The sequence below is a fragment of the Hypanus sabinus genome, chromosome 27 (assembly GCF_030144855.1).
Source record: "Hypanus sabinus isolate sHypSab1 chromosome 27, sHypSab1.hap1, whole genome shotgun sequence".
In the NCBI taxonomy this organism is placed as follows: Eukaryota; Metazoa; Chordata; class Chondrichthyes; order Myliobatiformes; family Dasyatidae; genus Hypanus; species Hypanus sabinus.
The window spans coordinates 10622523-10639843 of NC_082732.1; positions in this window are offsets into that span (position 1 = coordinate 10622523).

Below are 17321 nucleotides of genomic sequence, written 5' to 3' on the forward strand. Positions count from 1 at the left end.
CAAGTACCATGAGTTCCAATATTGTGGGCTAGACTTTTATGGCTGTGATGCAGCCAGTCAACATACTCTCCACCACACATATATAGAAGTCTGTCAAAGTTTTAAATGTAATGTCAAATTTTCACAAACTTCAAAGGAAGTAGAGATGCTACTGTGCTTTCTTTGTAATTGCCTTTATGTGCTGGGCCCAGGACAGGACCTCTGAAATGACAACACTGAGGAATTTAAAGTTGCTGACCCACTTCATCTCAATCCCAAATGAGGACTGGCTCATAGACTTCTGGTTTCCTCCTCCTGAAGTCATTAATCAGTTCTTGGTCTTGCTGACATTGAGTATGAAGTTGTTGTGGCACCACTCAGCCAAGTTTTCAGTCTCTCTCCGTCATGCTGATTTGACACCACCTTTGATTCAGCCAGTGAAACTTGAATATAGCATTGGAGCTGAGCTTAGCCACACAGTCATAAGTGTAAAGCGAGTCGAGCAGGGGGTTAAGCACATAGCCTTGTGGTACACAGGTGGTGGTGGAGATCGTGGAGGAGACGTTGTTGCCAATCCGAACTGACTGAGATCTGCAAATGAGGAAATCAAGGATCCAATTGCAAAAGGAGGTATTGAGGCCAAAGGTCTTGAAGCTGATTGATTAGCCTTGAGGGGATGATATTTTGGTTGCTAAACTGTAGTCAATAAAGAGCATCCTGATGTACAGTATGCATCTTTGATGTTCAGATGTTCCAGGAGTGAGTGAAGAGCCAATGAGATGGCATCTGCCGTGGATCTACTGTGCTGTGCTTAGAGCAGATCCTGGTAAATTCTCAATGACACAGCATAAATACCTATTGTTTTTGATGAATGTAGGGCTGAAGTTGCTGATTGGCAATCCATATCTTCAGCTTATTTTCCCTTGAGAGAGAAAGGGACTATCTTTATTTGTTACACATACATCAAACCATACAGTGAAATGCATTGTTTTGCATCAAAGCAAATTGGCATGGATTGTACTGGGCAGCCGAAAAGTATCACTATGCTTCCAGCGCCAACATAGCATGCTCACAACTAAAGCTAACTGTATATCTTTAGAATCTGGGAGAAAACTGGATCACTTAGAGGAAATCCACATGGTTGTGGAAAGGATGTACAAACTCATTACCAACAGTGACAGCTGGTGTTGTAATTGCATTATGCTAACTGCTATGCTATTGTGCCTCTGGTTCTAGTTTCTGGAGCTAGATACAACCCTGATGAAGATGAACTCTGGGCTACATAGTGTTGAGAAAACATTCACAGCATTGTGTAAGTACACAGAAAATGCGTAAAAATGAATTATTCCAAAATTACAGAAGATCCAAAGTGCAGAGAACCCAGTTAATCAGGAAGCTTCCTAATGTTGGATTCTGGTAGAGACAATAATGACTGCTAGATATTCAGTTTGTACAGAAATTGCCAGGAATGGAAGCATAACTTCTTGAAAAGGAGGAAGACTCTCTTGGATCTAATGCCATCTCCTACCCATGGCAGAATTAACTGTAAGATGAGTTCTTCATTAGCCGCATTCTCTGAATAATTTCCGGTGAAGTCCTGTGAAGTGTCTTGCTGGAAAATAAATGACTGTTTGTGACATCAATAGCTAAAACCCACTGGCTTGTATTCATTGTCTGTGTTTGTAATAGCCAAATACAGTTTTTTTTGTGGAATGAAAAGCAATCTATTTTGGGAAGGGATCAAAGATGAAATGCACAATTGTAATCTTATGGTATGCATCTGATACAGGGAAAGCATCTGATGTAGTGATATAAATCTGGACAAAATATACCTAGATTTGTAATTACTCTATTTCCACCCAGAAGCGATCATCAATGTGATTTCCTCCAATTTTGGAAAGTATAGTGTTGGGGAAAGTGATATAGTGTTTGTGATCCAATTCTTATGCATGTATGTGTTCTCCTAACTTAATTGCAGCAGTGTCTATCAAATATTAGCAAGAGTTTTCATTTGGTTTCTATATAATGGAGTACTAGACTTTTTTAAATAAATTCTTCCCAATATTTGTAAATAATTTTTGATGGTCAATAGGGATTATACAGATGAATGTGCATGGTGAGGTATCATTTTATAGTATGGCTTTCAGCTTAATATCAATATTTCAATTTATTTTTGAGATTACAAAATAAAACAATCAAATTATGTTGTGGAAGCAGTCCTTTGTGGGGAAAAATACCAACTTAGTTGTTACATAATGTGTTTGTACACCCATTATGTGATATTGCTGCTGCTCCTAGCTGGTACATCTAAGTAGGCTGTTTCCAATAAATGGTCAGCCCAGAACGAACATAAACATAGAGAGCTTACAGCACAATGTAGGCCCTTTGGCCCACAAAATTGTGCTGAACATGTCCCTACCTTAGAAGTTACTAGGCAGACCTATAGCCCTCTATTTTACTAAGCTCCATATACCTATCTAAAAGCCTGTTAGAAGACCCTATTGTATCCGCCTCCACCACCGTTGCCGGCAGCCCATTCCACGCACTCACCACTCTGAGTAAAAAACTTACCCCTGACATCTTCTCTGTACCTACTCCCCAGCCCCTTAAACCTATGTCCTCTTGTGGCAATCACTTCAGCCCTGGGAAAAAGCCTCTGACTATCCACATAATCAATGCCTCTCATCATCTTGTACACCTCTGTCAGGTCACCTCTTATCCTCCTTTGCTCCAAGGAGAAAAGGCCGAGTTCACTCAACCTATTCTCATAAGGAATGCTCCCCAAACCAGGCAACATCTTTGTAAATCTCCTCTGCACCCTTTCTATGGTTTCCACACCCTTCCTGTAGCAAGGTAACCAGAATTGAGCACAGTACTCCAAGTAGGGTCTGACCAGGGTCCTATATAGCTGCAACATTACCTCTCGGCTCCTTAAATTCAATTCCACGACTGATGAAGGCCTAACACCATATGCCTTCTTAACCACAGAGTCAACCTGTGCAGCCGCTTTGAACGTCCTATGGACTCAGACCCCACGATCCCTCTGATCCTCCACACTGCCAAGAGTCTTGCCATTAATGCTATATTCTGCCATCATATTTGACCTACCAAAATGAACCACTTCACACTTATCTGAGTTGAACTCCATCTGCCACTTCTCAGCCCAGTTTTGCATCCTATCAATGTCCCGCTGTAACCTCTGACAGCCCACTACACTATCCACAACACCTCCAACCTCTGTGTCATCAGCAAACTTACTAACCCATCCCTCCACTTCCTTATCCAGATCATTTATAAAAAAATCACAAAGAGTAAGGGTCCCATAACAGATCCCTGAGGCATTCCACTAGTCACTGACCTCCATGCAGAATATGATCCATCTACAACCATTCTTTGCCTTCTGTGGGCAAGCCAGTTCTGGATCCACAAAGCATTGTTCCCTTGGATCCCATGCCTCCTTACTTTCTCAGTAAGCCTTGCATGGGGTACCTTATCAAATGCCTTGCTGAAATCCATATACACTACATCTACTGCTCTTCCTTTATCAATGTGTTTAGTCATATCCTCAAAAAATTCAATCAGGATCGTAAGGCACGACCTGCCCTTGACGAAGCCATGCTGACTACTCCTAATCATATTATACCTCTCCAAATGTTCATAAATCCTGCCTCTCAGGATCTTCTCCATCAACTTACTAATCACTGAAGTAAGACTCACGGGACTATAATTTCCTGGGCTATCTCTACTCCCTTTCTTGAATAAAGAAACAATATCTACAACCCTCCAATCATCCAGAACCTCTCCCGTCCCCATTGATGATGCAAAGATCATTGCCAGAGGCTCAGCAATCTCCTCCCTTGCCTCCTACTGTAGTCTGGGGTACATTTCATCTGGTCCTGGTGACTTATCCGACTTAATGCTTTCCAAAAGCTCCAGCAGATCCTCCTTCTTAATATCTACATGCTCAGGTAAATAGTAAGGTACTCCAGTGAATTGGTAGTAAGTTCACTATTCATTAGAAGTTTGAAAGTATCCAGTTAGAACTTTGTGCGTGTGTGTTCTCATTTAGTTGTGAGAGGGAAGTCGTTGCAGGCATAAGATTTGGGTGTATTCGAGGTAGGAGTAAAAACAGCAAGCTTCTGATGTTTTCTGAAGTAGGATAGCTTAGAGTTAGCTTTGGCTCAGTTGGCACAGAATGTTTTTAATGTATTATGCTGTTGCTGCACAAAGCTAATTTTCAATGCATTTATATCCTGTTCCAATGCCAATGACAATAAAATTGAACTGGAACTAGAAAAGCCCTCAGCTCAAGCTCTGTTTTGATATCTAGTCATTCTTTCAGAACTGTTTGTAGCACTGTGCATTATTCTCTCTGTATTTTTCTACATTAAAATCCTCCACACAATAATAAGAGGTTCTTGTTTCTTCTTTAATTTATTGAAGTGTAAAAAGTCGAAATACTCACCTGCTTCTTGCAAATCAAGTAAGTCCAGATACATCACTTTCCAAATTGTGATGTTAGCTTCAGGTTGTGAGTTGGCCTCTGAGGTCAGAATCAGAATTAGGTTCTATATCACTGGTGATAAATGTCATGTAATTTGTTGTTTTGCGGCAGCAGTACATTGCAATATGTAATAGTAAAAACAACTGTAAATTACAGTAAGAAGTACAGTACATTTTCAAAAATTAAATTAAATAAGCAGTGCAAAAAGAGGGCAAAAATAGTGAGGCAATGTTGATAGGTTCTTTGTCTATTTAGAATTGTAATGGTGGAGGAGAAGCTGTTCCTGAAATGTTGAGTGAGTGTTTCCAGACTCCTGTACCACCTCCTTGATGATAGCAATGAGAAGGCAGGTCCTCGGTGAAGGGAGTCTTTGATGATGGATGCCACCTTTCGGAGGTCCTGGATGCTGGGGAGGCTGGTGCCCACGATGGAATTGGCTGAGTTCACAACTTTCTGCAGCTTATCCTGATTGTGTGCAGTGGCCCCTCTGATCCAGACAGTGATGCAATGAGTTAGAATGCTCCACACAGTGCACAGTATATCTGTACAAATTGGCATGAATCTTTGGTGACAGGCCAAGTATCTTTAAACTCCTAATGAAATATACCTGTTGTTGTGCCTTCTTTGTAATTGTATTAATATTTTGGGTCCAGGATAGGTCTTCAGAGATGTTGACACCCAGGAACTTGAAAGTGCTCACCCTTCACACCACTGACCCCTCGACGAGGACTGGTGTGTGTTCCCCTGACTTCCCCTTCCTGAAGTCCACAATCAATTCCTTGGCTTTAGTGCAAGGTCGTTGTTGTGACACCACTCAACCAGCTCATGACCTGTCTCTGTGCTCCTTCGAAATTCACTATGTCTCTGTTTCTCACTCCCCCTTGAAATCCACTGGGTTTTGTTCACATTCTCCTTATCAACTCTTTTGGCTCATTGGAAAGTTTGTTATACTCCAGTGTAGTATAGAAACATCGAAAACCTACAGCACAATACAGGTCCTTCAGCCCAGAAAGCTGTGCTGAACATGTCCTTACCTTAGACATTATCTCAGGTTACCCATAGCACTCTATTTTTCTAAGCACCATGTACCTATCCAGGAGTCTCTTAAAAGGTCCTATCGTATCCGCCTCCACCACCGTCACCGGCAGCCCATTCCACGCACTCACCACTCTCTGCGTAAAAAAAAACTTACCCCTGACATCCCCTCTGTATCTACTTCCAAGCACCTTAAACCTGTGCCTTCTCGTGCAAGTTGAGTGCAAGGTCGTTGTTGTGACACCACTCAACCAGTTGATCTATCTTGCTGCTGTATGCCTCCTCGTCACCATTGGAAATGCTGCCAATAATAGATGTGTCATTGGCAAATTCATAAATGTCACTTGAGCTGCACCTAGCCATAAAGCTGTGAGTGTAGAGACAGCAAGGTAGTGTGCTAAGCGCACATCCTTGAGATGCTCCAGCGTTAATTTTCAGCGAGCAAGAGATGTTATTTCTGATCCGTAACAACTGAGGTACAGAGGCCCAGGTTTAGAACTGAGGGAATGATTGTGTTGAATGCTGAGCTGTAATCTATAAATAGCAGCCTGATGTAGGTATTGCTATTGTCCATGTGATCCAAAGGCTGAGTGGCAAGCCAATGAGATTGAATCTGCTCTAGAACTATAGTGGCCATAGACAAATAGTCCAGGTCCTTGCTTAGGTAGAAGTGGATTCTGGCCATGACCACCCTTTCAAAGCAGTTAATTACAGTAGATACGAGTGTATATGGGTGATAGTGCTTGAGGCAGCTCACCCTGCTCGTTTTGGGCAGTGGTATGATTGTCCTCCATTGAAGCAGATGGGAACATCCGTCCACAGCAGTGAGAGATTCAAGACGTCCTTGAATTCTCCTGCCAATTGGTTGGCACAGGTTTTTAGTGCCCTACCAAGTACGTCATCAGGACTTGATGCCTTGCGAGGGCTCATACTCTTAAAACATGTTACCTAAGAACATAAGAAATAGGAGCAGGAGTAGGCCACCTGGCCAATCAAGCCTGCTCCACCATTTAATATGATCTTGGCTGATCTAGCCATGGACTCATCTCCCTCTACCTGCCCTTTCCCCATAACCCTTAATACCCCTTCTATGTAAAAATCTATCCAACCTTGTCTTAAGTATATTTACCAAGGTAGCCTTCACTGCCTCATTGGGCAGAGAGTTCCACAGATTCACCACCCTCTGGGAAAAGCAGTTCCTCCTCATCTCCGTCCTAAATCCACTCCCCTGAATCTTGAGGCTATGTTCTGACGTCAGCTTCCAAGACAGAGATCACGGGTCACCAGACGCTGCGTGCATAAAAGGCGTTGAGCTCACGTGGGAGTGAAGCATCACAGCAATGCGAGGGGTCAGGCTTCACTTTGTGGGAAGTAATGGCTAACTTCAATCGGAATTGTTTTCCCACTCTTAAAATAGCCTTCCTTACGCCATACCCTAATAGACAGATAAATACTTTATTGATCCCAAAGGAAATTACTGTGTCACAGTAGCATTACAAGTGCCCAGATACACAAATATACAAATATTGGAAGCAAAATAATGAAGAATAAAAAATGAGTTACCTCAAACAGTCTAACAGGAGTGGTGTTCACTTCCCCAGCTATAGGCTGACTCATTATAGACCCTAACAACTGAGGGTAAGATTAAACTCATGTAGTACTCTTTGGAGCAGTGCAGTTGTCTTATTTTATGCTGCTGCACTGACAGTGTCACAACCACAGATTCGGCAGCACAGTAGATATGGCAATTGTGCTTGTTAATTTGCATGTGTCAGCTAATTATTATTTAATCGTGATAGATTTTAACTCCATATTTGTCATCGTAGTGCTTGTCAAGACAGAGCATAGCAACACTTCGCTGCAGTTTTGCATTCGGCCTTCCCTGAAATATTGGACTTCATTTAATGTGTAAATGTTCTTTTCAGCCGCAGTGTAGGCTTCGTTTTCCTTTTGAGAGTTTTCGTTAACAGCCCTGTTTGGCCTAGCGTTTATTGTTTTATTTTCCCTTTAACACTGTTTGTATTAAAGTCTGTGAACTATCAAAATGTTTCAGTGTCTCTCACTCTGCACTTGGGTCATATCCGAACCTGGTAAAAGCAAGTCTCGAACAATAAAGATGGACCCAGCAGAGAGAGAGCAGCTGACCTTGGCCATGAGATTCATTGGTCAGGTGGGAGACAAGCTACAAGCAATGGAATCTGTTCTCAGTGAAGTTACGGAGTCAATGAGGCAGATAACCTCGTGACAAGCCCAGCTTCACTTGGAGGAACAGGTATTGTTTCTAGCCACAACTGTTCAACAGCTCACCACAGGCAATCAGACTTGGATGTCTGAGATTTCCACACTCATCACTGCCGTCCATGAACTTACTGTGAACAGCCAGCATCAGCTGACAACCATTAACGTTTCGCCAGCTCAATTCAGCAGCTTCAGGCCACCTCAGTCCCTCTCCCAGCATCTTGCAGGTCCTCCTTTTCTGCTGCCCTGACAATCTCTGGTGCTAGTGTTCCTGCTCCCATGCCCGTTGAAGAACCGAGTATTCCACCACTAGGCAGATATTTTGGTGATCCCGATGGTTGCAGGGATTTTATTACCCAACGCGAGCTGACATTCCAAGCCCAGCCTGGTTGTTTCAGTGATGACGCACAAAAATCAGCGTACATGGTCAATCTTCTTGAAGGACCTCCACTCAGCCTGTTCAATGCTTTACGGGAGCAAGGATACCCCGCAGCCCAGTCATTCTGACATTTCATGGCAGAGTTAAGGAGGGTTTTTGATCTTCCAGTACGGGGTCAGGAGGCTGCCCACCGACTCTTGGAGCTGCACCAAGGCAGAGGAACAGTGAGAGCCTATGCAGTCAAGTTCCGTACCCTTGCCGTAGAGACGGGATGGAATGGGAGATCTCTCATCTCTGTTTTCCAGCGTGTATTGAATGCAAGGGTCCAGCATGAGATCGCTGTCCAGGACGAGCAGGGTAGTCTGAATGACTTGATTAATCTGGCTATTCGAGTTGACGACCAGGTAACTGAATGGCGCAGGGAAAAAATGTCTCAAATTTCCTGTGCACCACCAGATCACCGTCATTCCTCACCCTCGCCCCCTCCCTCATCTGATCTCTCTCATTCCTCGCACTCTCCCCCACCCTCATCACCCAGTACCCAGTCCACAGAGGAGCCTATGCAAGTGGGACACATACGCCTGTCTCAGAAGAAACAAGAGTGGCGCCAGAGAACAGGTTCCTGCCTCGACTGTGGTGACCCAGCACACTTCCGAGTGGCTTGTTCCAGGCATTCAGAAAAAGAGAATACCCGTCAGCAGGGAGGTCGGTTCTCTCTTCAGTCAGCTTCCCCTAATTCTGTAATGCTCACAGCTTCCTTGTCGTGGAGGTCTCAGACCCCGTTTATTGACTCCGGTGCAGCCGGGAATCTTATGGGCATCTCTCTCACTCAAAGATGGGGAGTTCCTACTCGGGAGTTAAGAGAAGAGATCAACATCAAGGTGCTGGACGGTCCACCTCTGGGAACCGGTCAGATCCAGCTTTCCACCCAACCCCTCTAACTGGTGCTCAAAGGCAGCTATCATGAAGAAATATCTTTCTGTCTGGTTAATTCACCTGAACAGCCACTGGTGCTTGGTCTCCCCTGGTTATCCCGATATGACCAACCCTTCAGGTTGGTCTCTGAAGGTACTCCAAGAATGGGGACCAGCATGCCTGTCTCCCTGTCTGGGTCCAGCTCAAGCTCCATCCCATGAATCCCCTCCTGAGTCAGCTAAGGATGTGGACCTGTCTGGGATTCCAGCTGAATATGTGGATCTCCTTGAGGTTTTCAGTAAAAGTAGGGCCCCACACAGGCCATACGACTGTGCCATAGACCTCCTACCTGGCACTAGTCCTCCCCGGGGCGGGCTCTCTTCCCTCTGTCGTCCTGAAACGGTGGCCGTGGAGGAATACATTAAGAAGACATTAGCCATGGGATTTATCCGTCCGTCAACCTCACCGGCAGGAGCAGGCTTCTTTCTTGTGAGCAAGAAAGTTGGAAAGCTCCGTCCCTGCATCGATTATCGGCCCCTGAACAACATCACCGTGAAGAACCACTCCCCTCTTCCCTTGCTGGTGTCTGCATTTGAACATCTCCAGGGAGCAATAATATTTTCCAAAATTGATCTGTGCAATGCTTACAATCTGATTCGCATTAGAGAAGGGGATGAGTGGAAAACGGCTTTCAGTACCTGTAATGGCTACTGTGCATACCTGGTGATGCCTTTTGGTCTGGCCAATGCCCCCGCTGTATTCCAGGTCTTGGTTAACAACATGCTCAGGGACATGTTGAACCAGTTTGTGTTTGTGTAGTTAGGTGACATCCTTATCTATTCCCGCTCTCATCAGGAGCACGTCCGCATGTCCGGAGAGTACTCAGACGCCTTCGTGAAAATAACCTGTACGCCAAGCCTGAAAAATGTGAATTCCATAAAGACTAGGTGTCGTTTTTGGGCTATATACTTACCCCATCCAATGTTCAGCTGGACCCTAGTCAAGTTCAGGCAGTTGCAGAGGCCCAAACTGTCTACAGTCAAACAGTTACGGCGCTTTATGGGGTTTGCAAACTTAATCGCTTCATCCGTAGTTTCGGCTCTTTCGCAGCTCCAAATAATGCACTCACCAAGAAGTCCTCAGCAGGGTTCCATTGGACAGACGATGCTGACCAAGCATTTTCTGAGCTAAAGCGTCGTTTCACCACCACCCCGCTGCTGCAAAACCCGGACCCATCTCAGCCATTCATTGTCGAAGTGAATGCATCCGATGCAGGCACTGGAGCTGTCCTCTCTCAGTGCTCGTCTGCGGATAGCCGGCTGCACCCTTGTGTCTTTCTTTCCTGTTGTTTGACTTCGGCCAAGAGGAATTACGACTTTGGGAACCCGGAGCTTCTAGCGGTCAAGGAGGCTCTGGAGGAATGGCAACACTGGCTGGAGGGGGCAGAGCATCCAATCTTTGTCTGGACAGATCACAAGAACCTCTCCTGTATTCAGGATGCAAAGAGACAACTCTCGTCAAGCCCGGTGGGCTCTCTTCTTCACACAGTTCAATTTCATCCTCACTTATCGCCCCGGCAGCAAGATTACAAAAGCCGACACTCTCTCCCGGCAGTTCGACGGATCTGAGGAAGATGCTGATCCAGGGCCAGTCTCCCTCGCTTGTGTATCGCTGCTCTGGTGATCTGGGGAATAGAGGCAGAGGGGAGGGCTGCCCAACAACCAGATCCAGGCCCGGATGGGGAACCTACCAACCGGCTGATTGTCCCTGCTGCAGTGCATTCCAAAGTGCTGGAATGGGGTCACTCCTCCCGCCTGGCCTGTGAATTCAGCGGATTCAAGAATTTATAGAGACAATTTTAGTGGCCATCTATGTCCCAGGCTGTCCATGACTCTGTATCTGCCTGTCCCACCTGTGCTCAGAACAAGACCTCACACCACTGCCTGGGCCCCACCGCCCCTGGTCCCACCTCTCAGTAGATCTCATCACCAGTCTGCCCCCATATCATGGAAACACCACCATTTTGGTTGTTGTGGACCGATTTTCCAAGGCTGCCCACTTCATTGCCCTCCCCAAGCTCCCATCGGCTCGTGAGACTGCCACACTCATGGTTCAACATGTGTTCAGGCTCCATGGTTTTCCTCAAGACATTGTGCCTGATCGTGGACCACAGTTCACTTCCCGCTTTTGGAAGGCTTTCTGCTCTCTTGTAGGAGCCACGGCCAGTTTCTCATCTGGATCCCACCCCCAATCTAATGGCCAGACTGAGAGAGTGAACCAGGAGTCGGAGACAGCCCTGCACTGTCTTGCCTCTTCCAACTCCATGTCTTGCAGCTCACAATTGGTTTGGACAGAGATCGCCCACAAAAACTCCCAGTTGTCCTCCACTGGTATGTCACCCTTTGAATGCCAGAAGGGATTCCAGCCCCCCACTCTTCCCTGATCAGGAGATCGACGTAGGAGTTCCTGCTGCTGAACAGCTGATCCAGCGCTACAAACGGACCTGGAGACCGGCCAGGGCTACTCTGCTGCACGCCTAGAAACAGCATTCCCAGCAGGATGATTGGCTCCGTTGACAGGTAAGGCCATATAAGCCAGGAGAGGAGGTCTGGTTGGCATCAAGGAATCCTCCCTTGAAAGTCGAGAACTGGAAATTGCCATCACGCTACGTGGGACTGTTTGTAGTGGAAAAGGCTGTCAACAAGGTGTTCTATAGATTGCGTCTACCAGCATCACTGAAGATCCACCCAGTATTCCATATTTCCCAGCTCAAGCTGGTTACTACCTCTCCCGTGGTCCCAGTCACCCCCACCTTCCCCTCCTCCCCACCTGGTAGATGCTTCTATGCTGTACGGCGCCTCCTGGCATCTCTCCAGGTATGTGGTAAGGTCCAGTACCTTGTGGACTGGGAAGGATATGGCACAGAAGAATGTACTTGGATCTCAGTGAAGGACATCTTGAACAAGTTGCTGCTCCAGGATTTCCAACGGACACAGGTCTGTGGTGCCTCAGGGGCTGCCCCTAGAAAGGGGGGCCCTGTGGCAACCATGGATTCAGCAGCGCAGTAGATACGGCAATTGCACTTGTGAATTTGCGTGTGCCCGCTAATTGTAATTTAATCGTGATAGTATTTAACTCCATACTTGTCCTCATAATGCTTGTCGAGACTTGGATAGAGATAGCAAAGCTTTGCTGCTGTTTGCATTCAGCCTTCCCTGAGATATTGGACTTTCAAGTCAACTGACTCTGAAGACTAGCGGTATTCATTTAATGTTTAGATGTACTTCTCAGCTGCAGTGTAGGCTTCGTTTTCCTTTTGAGTTTTAGTTAATGGCCCAGTTTGACCTAGCGTTCATTGTTTTATTTTCCCTTTAACATTGTTTGTATTAAAATCTGTGAACTATCGACCTGCTTCAGTGTCTCTCACTCTGCACTTGGGCTGTATCCGAACCTGGTAACAGACAGATCCTTTCCTTTATGCTTGGAAGGAAAATGTCTACAAAAGGTATTCTACACCACTGAGTTAACTTCTATGTACCTGCTTTATTCAGAATAATATTGCAAAATCTTAGTTATTATGTCCTTATCGAGTTACAGTTGTCTTGGAGTAGATGGTGAAATAAGTCACTGAAATCTACAGAGCAGACACAGCCATCAAATGAAATGCTCAGAGCTCACTTTTCTTGCAATCAAAGCAGCCCTTTATTACAACCTAATTTCTGTCTTCAAAGTGGGACTTTGTGATTCATTACATCCAGGATTATTTCCCAGGTCCTATGAGCAGCATCATGTACAGCAAGTTTTAAAAGCCTAACAGCAACACATTGAATGTCGCATTCTAGTTAATGGTTAGAAGCCTCCTTAGAATTCCGTTTAATGTGCTGGTTACATAAACTAAGAAAATTAATTTGTTTCATAGCATCTTCAGATCATAAAATATAGAAACAGGCCCTTTGGTCCACAATGTCCATGCCAGTGATCAAGTGTCTATTTATACTCGTCCTGCACTTAGCCCTTAGCCTATTTGCGCTGGCAGCTCTTCTAGATACTTTAATGTTATAACTTCCTCCACTCAGGCAGTGTGTTTCAGAATCAAACCACAGATTGAATGGAAAAATAATGCTTCCTCATTTCTCCTCTAAATCTCCCACCCTGGTCATAAACCTGCGCTGAAGAGAAAAGTTTTTCATGATCGGAACTCGTTGTGCCCTATAATTTTGTATACCTGTTTCTGGTCCTTCCTCTGCTCCAAGGAAAATAAACCTATCCAGTATCTCTTCATAATGGAAAAAACCCATGTTCTGGTGAATCTCCTCTGTACTCTCTCCAGTGTGACCATGTCCTTCCTATAGCATGATGACATGAACTTCGCACAGCTGTCTGCTAACCAGTGTTTTATAAAGTTGTACCATAAAGTCTCCCTATTTGTGTTCATTGCGAATCTTCTATTTTCGTTAATCCACCCAAAGTGTGTCAGCTTCTACTAGGAAGGACTAACTTTTGTCTGCCTTTGCTCTGCCCATCTTACCAACTCCTCAATATCAAACTGTAGCCTAATGCCACTCTCCTCACTAAGAATAACAAGCATCAGTTTTTGTTCTACTTTGTCAATTTGCCCTGGACCTAATATTTTGGACTGATCTTCTATGCAGAACCCTTTTTGAAAGCCTGCATAATTCCCTTGTAAACTACATTAGATGCAATGCCCTCATCAAATCATTTCAATACCCTCTTCATAAATCCAAATCAAATTGGTGAGACAGACACTTCACCTAACAAAATTGTGCTGGTTACCTTTGATTTCTACCTTTCCAAATTCAGATTGATTACTGTCCCTCAGAAATTTTTCTTACTATTGAAATTAGACTCACAGGCTTGTAGCTACCTGGTTTAACCCCACTGTCCTTCTGGAATAAGGGGACCATATTTGCTCTTCTCTAGTTACCTATTACCTCACCTATGGTCAGAAAAGATTTCAAAAATCCACGAGAACTGATGAGATATATTCCAGATGCAGAATACTTAATGGAAGAAGATGGGGAGGACAAGCCATGGGAAATATTTATTCAAATTAAAGCTTGCTAACACATCTAAAACTGATCAATCTCTGCCTTAAATGCACCCAATGACTTGTTCTCCACAACCCTCTGTAGCAATGAATTCAGAGATTCACCACCCCCAACTCAAGAAACACCTCCTCACCTCAGTTTGAAAGAGAACTCCCTTCGTTCTGAGGCTATGCCCTCAGATCCTATACTCTCTTATTGGTGACATCTCCACGTCCACTTTATCTAGGACTTTCACTATCTGGTAAGTTGTAATGAGGTTGCCATTTAGGATTTTCCTTAATCTCTTCAAGCCTTCTCTTTGCCATCCTAATCTCTTCTTAAAATCCTCCCTTGCATCATGCTGATCAATACTTGTTTTCCCAGCAACTTCTTCAGGATGGTTTAAAACCAGCAGTCACCCCATAAATGAAGGGGCAAAAGAGAGACCAAATATTCCGCTAGAGCAGGGGTTCCAAACCATTTTTATGTCATGGACCAATACCATGAAACAAGGGGGGGGGGGGTTCTAGGGACCCCAGGTTGGAAACCCCTGCACTGGAGGAAATAGGTGCTTTGGCCCAAGCACCTGTTTGATCTTATCTTATTCTCCCCACATTTCAATTAGCTCCCCCCACATTCACTCTCTCACCTACACACTAGGGACAATTTAATGTACTAGGCTGCCATCTTTGATAGGACATTGATGCAGTTGAACAAAATGCTTATGGTCACAAGAAGTATGCAAAATCGACTCGGACAGAATGGGAGATGCAGGCTGAACCTGGTTTGCAGCCCGTGAGAGAGCAGCTCTGCCAGCTGCCCTATTCTCTTTATTCTGTTAGTCAGAGGGTGGTGCGTCTATGAAATGCATTGCCACATTCAGCTGTGGAAGCCAGTTATTGAGCATATTTAAAATGGAGGCTGATAGGTTCTTGATTAGTAAGGGTGTCAAAGGTTATTGCGAGAAGGAAGGAGAATGGGGTTGAGAGGGTTAATAAGTCAGCCATAATTGAACTCAATAGAGTGAATGGCCTAATTCTGCTGCTATGTCTTAATGTCTTATGGTCTATTATGCCAGGTCAAATTTACCACCTTCAAATTGGATAATAAACCTGCCAGCAGGTTAAATAATGGCCTGTTCAAAGAACAGGATCGTTCCCAAGCATGCCATTGTATTGTGAAGCAGCAATTCACTCTTTGAGATAGTTCAAAGGTGAATCAAAATGTATTTCTCTCTACATTGCTGTCTGCTGCATATGCTTTCTTTGCAAAAGGGTTTGGTCTGAAAGCGAGAGAAGTAATACAGATGAGAGGCCAATGCGACTAAAAAATTGAAACATGAAACTGAAAAGTTTATGACTCCAAAGGAAATCGTCGTGTCTGTGCTTGTCAAGAAAGTGCTCCTCTGCTTAATCACACCTTCCAACATTGGTTTCCCATCCTGTAGGTCATGGGTCACCAAGCACACACCCAAATACTGTTTAAATGTGATGAGAGTTTTTGCTTTGAAGCTTCTTTTAAGGCGGTGAGTACTTGGTCACCCACTATCCACTGGGTGAAAAGTTTTTCTCTTTTCCTCTCTCTAACCCTTCAAATTGCTGCCCCTTTCCTTTTAATTCTGCTCTTTTCCTCTCTCTAACCCTTCAAATTGCTGCCCCTTTCCTTTTAATTCTGCTCTTTTCCTCTCTCTAACCCTTCAAATTGCTGCCCCTTTCCTTTTAATTCTGCTCTTTTCCTCTCTCTAACCCTTCAAATTGCTGCCCCTTTCCTTTTAATTCTGCTCTTTTCCTCTCTCTAACCCTTCAAATTGCTGCCCCTTTCCTTTTAATTCTGCTCTTTTCCTCTCTCTAACCCTTCAAATTGCTGCCCCTTTCCTTTTAATTCTGCTCTTTTCCTCTCTCTAACCCTTCAAATTGCTGCCCCTTTCCTTTTAATTCTGCTCTTTTCCTCTCTCTAACCCTTCAAATTGCTGCCCCTTTCCTTTTAATTCTGCTCTTTTCCTCTCTCTAACCCTTCAAATTGCTGCCCCTTTCCTTTTAATTCTGCTCTTTTCCTCTCTCTAACCCTTCAAATTGCTGCCCCTTTCCTTTTAATTCTGCTCTTTTCCTCTCTCTAACCCTTCAAATTGCTGCCCCTTTCCTTTTAATTCTGCTCTTTTCCTCTCTCTAACCCTTCAAATTGCTGCCCCTTTCCTTTTAATTCTGCTCTTTTCCTCTCTCTAACCCTTCAAATTGCTGCCCCTTTCCTTTTAATTCTGCTCTTTTCCTCTCTCTAACCCTTCAAATTGCTGCCCCTTTCCTTTTAATTCTGCTCTTTTCCTCTCTCTAACCCTTCAAATTGCTGCCCCTTTCCTTTTAATTCTGCTCTTTTCCTCTCTCTAACCCTTCAAATTGCTGCCCCTTTCCTTTTAATTCTGCTCTTTTCCTCTCTCTAACCCTTCAAATTGCTGCCCCTTTCCTTTTAATTCTGCTCTTTTCCTCTCTCTAACCCTTCAAATTGCTGCCCCTTTCCTTTTAATTCTGCTCTTTTCCTCTCTCTAACCCTTTAAATTGCTGCCCCTTTCCTTTTAATTCTGCTCTTTTCCTCTCTCTAACCCTTTAAATTGCTGCCCCTTTCCTTTTAATTCTGCTCTTTTCCTCTCTCTAACCCTTTAAATTGCTGCCCCTTTCTTTTTAATTCTGCTCTTTTCCTCTCTCTAACCCTTTAAATTGCTGCCCCTTTCTTTTTAATTCTGCTCTTTTCCTCTCTCTAACCCTTCAAATTGCTGCCCCTTTCCTTTTAATTCTGCTCTTTTCCTCTCTCTAACCCTTTAAATTGCTGCCCCTTTCCTTTTAATTCTGCTCTTTTCCTCTCTCTAACCCTTTAAATTGCTGCCCCTTTCCTTTTAATTCTGCTCTTTTCCTCTCTCTAACCCTTTAAATTGCTGCCCCTTTCCTTTTAATTCTGCTCTTTTCCTCTCTCTAACCCTTCAAATTGCTGCCCCTTTCCTTTTAATTCTGCTCTTTTCCTCTCTCTAACCCTTCAAATTGCTGCCCCTTTCCTTTTAATTCTGCTCTTTTCCTCTCTCTAACCCTTCAAATTGCTGCCCCTTTCCTTTTAATTCTGCTCTTTTCCTCTCTCTAACCCTTCAAATTGCTGCCCCTTTCCTTTTAATTCTGCTCTTTTCCTCTCTCTAACCCTTCAAATTGCTGCCCCTTTCCTTTTAATTCTGCTCTTTTCCTCT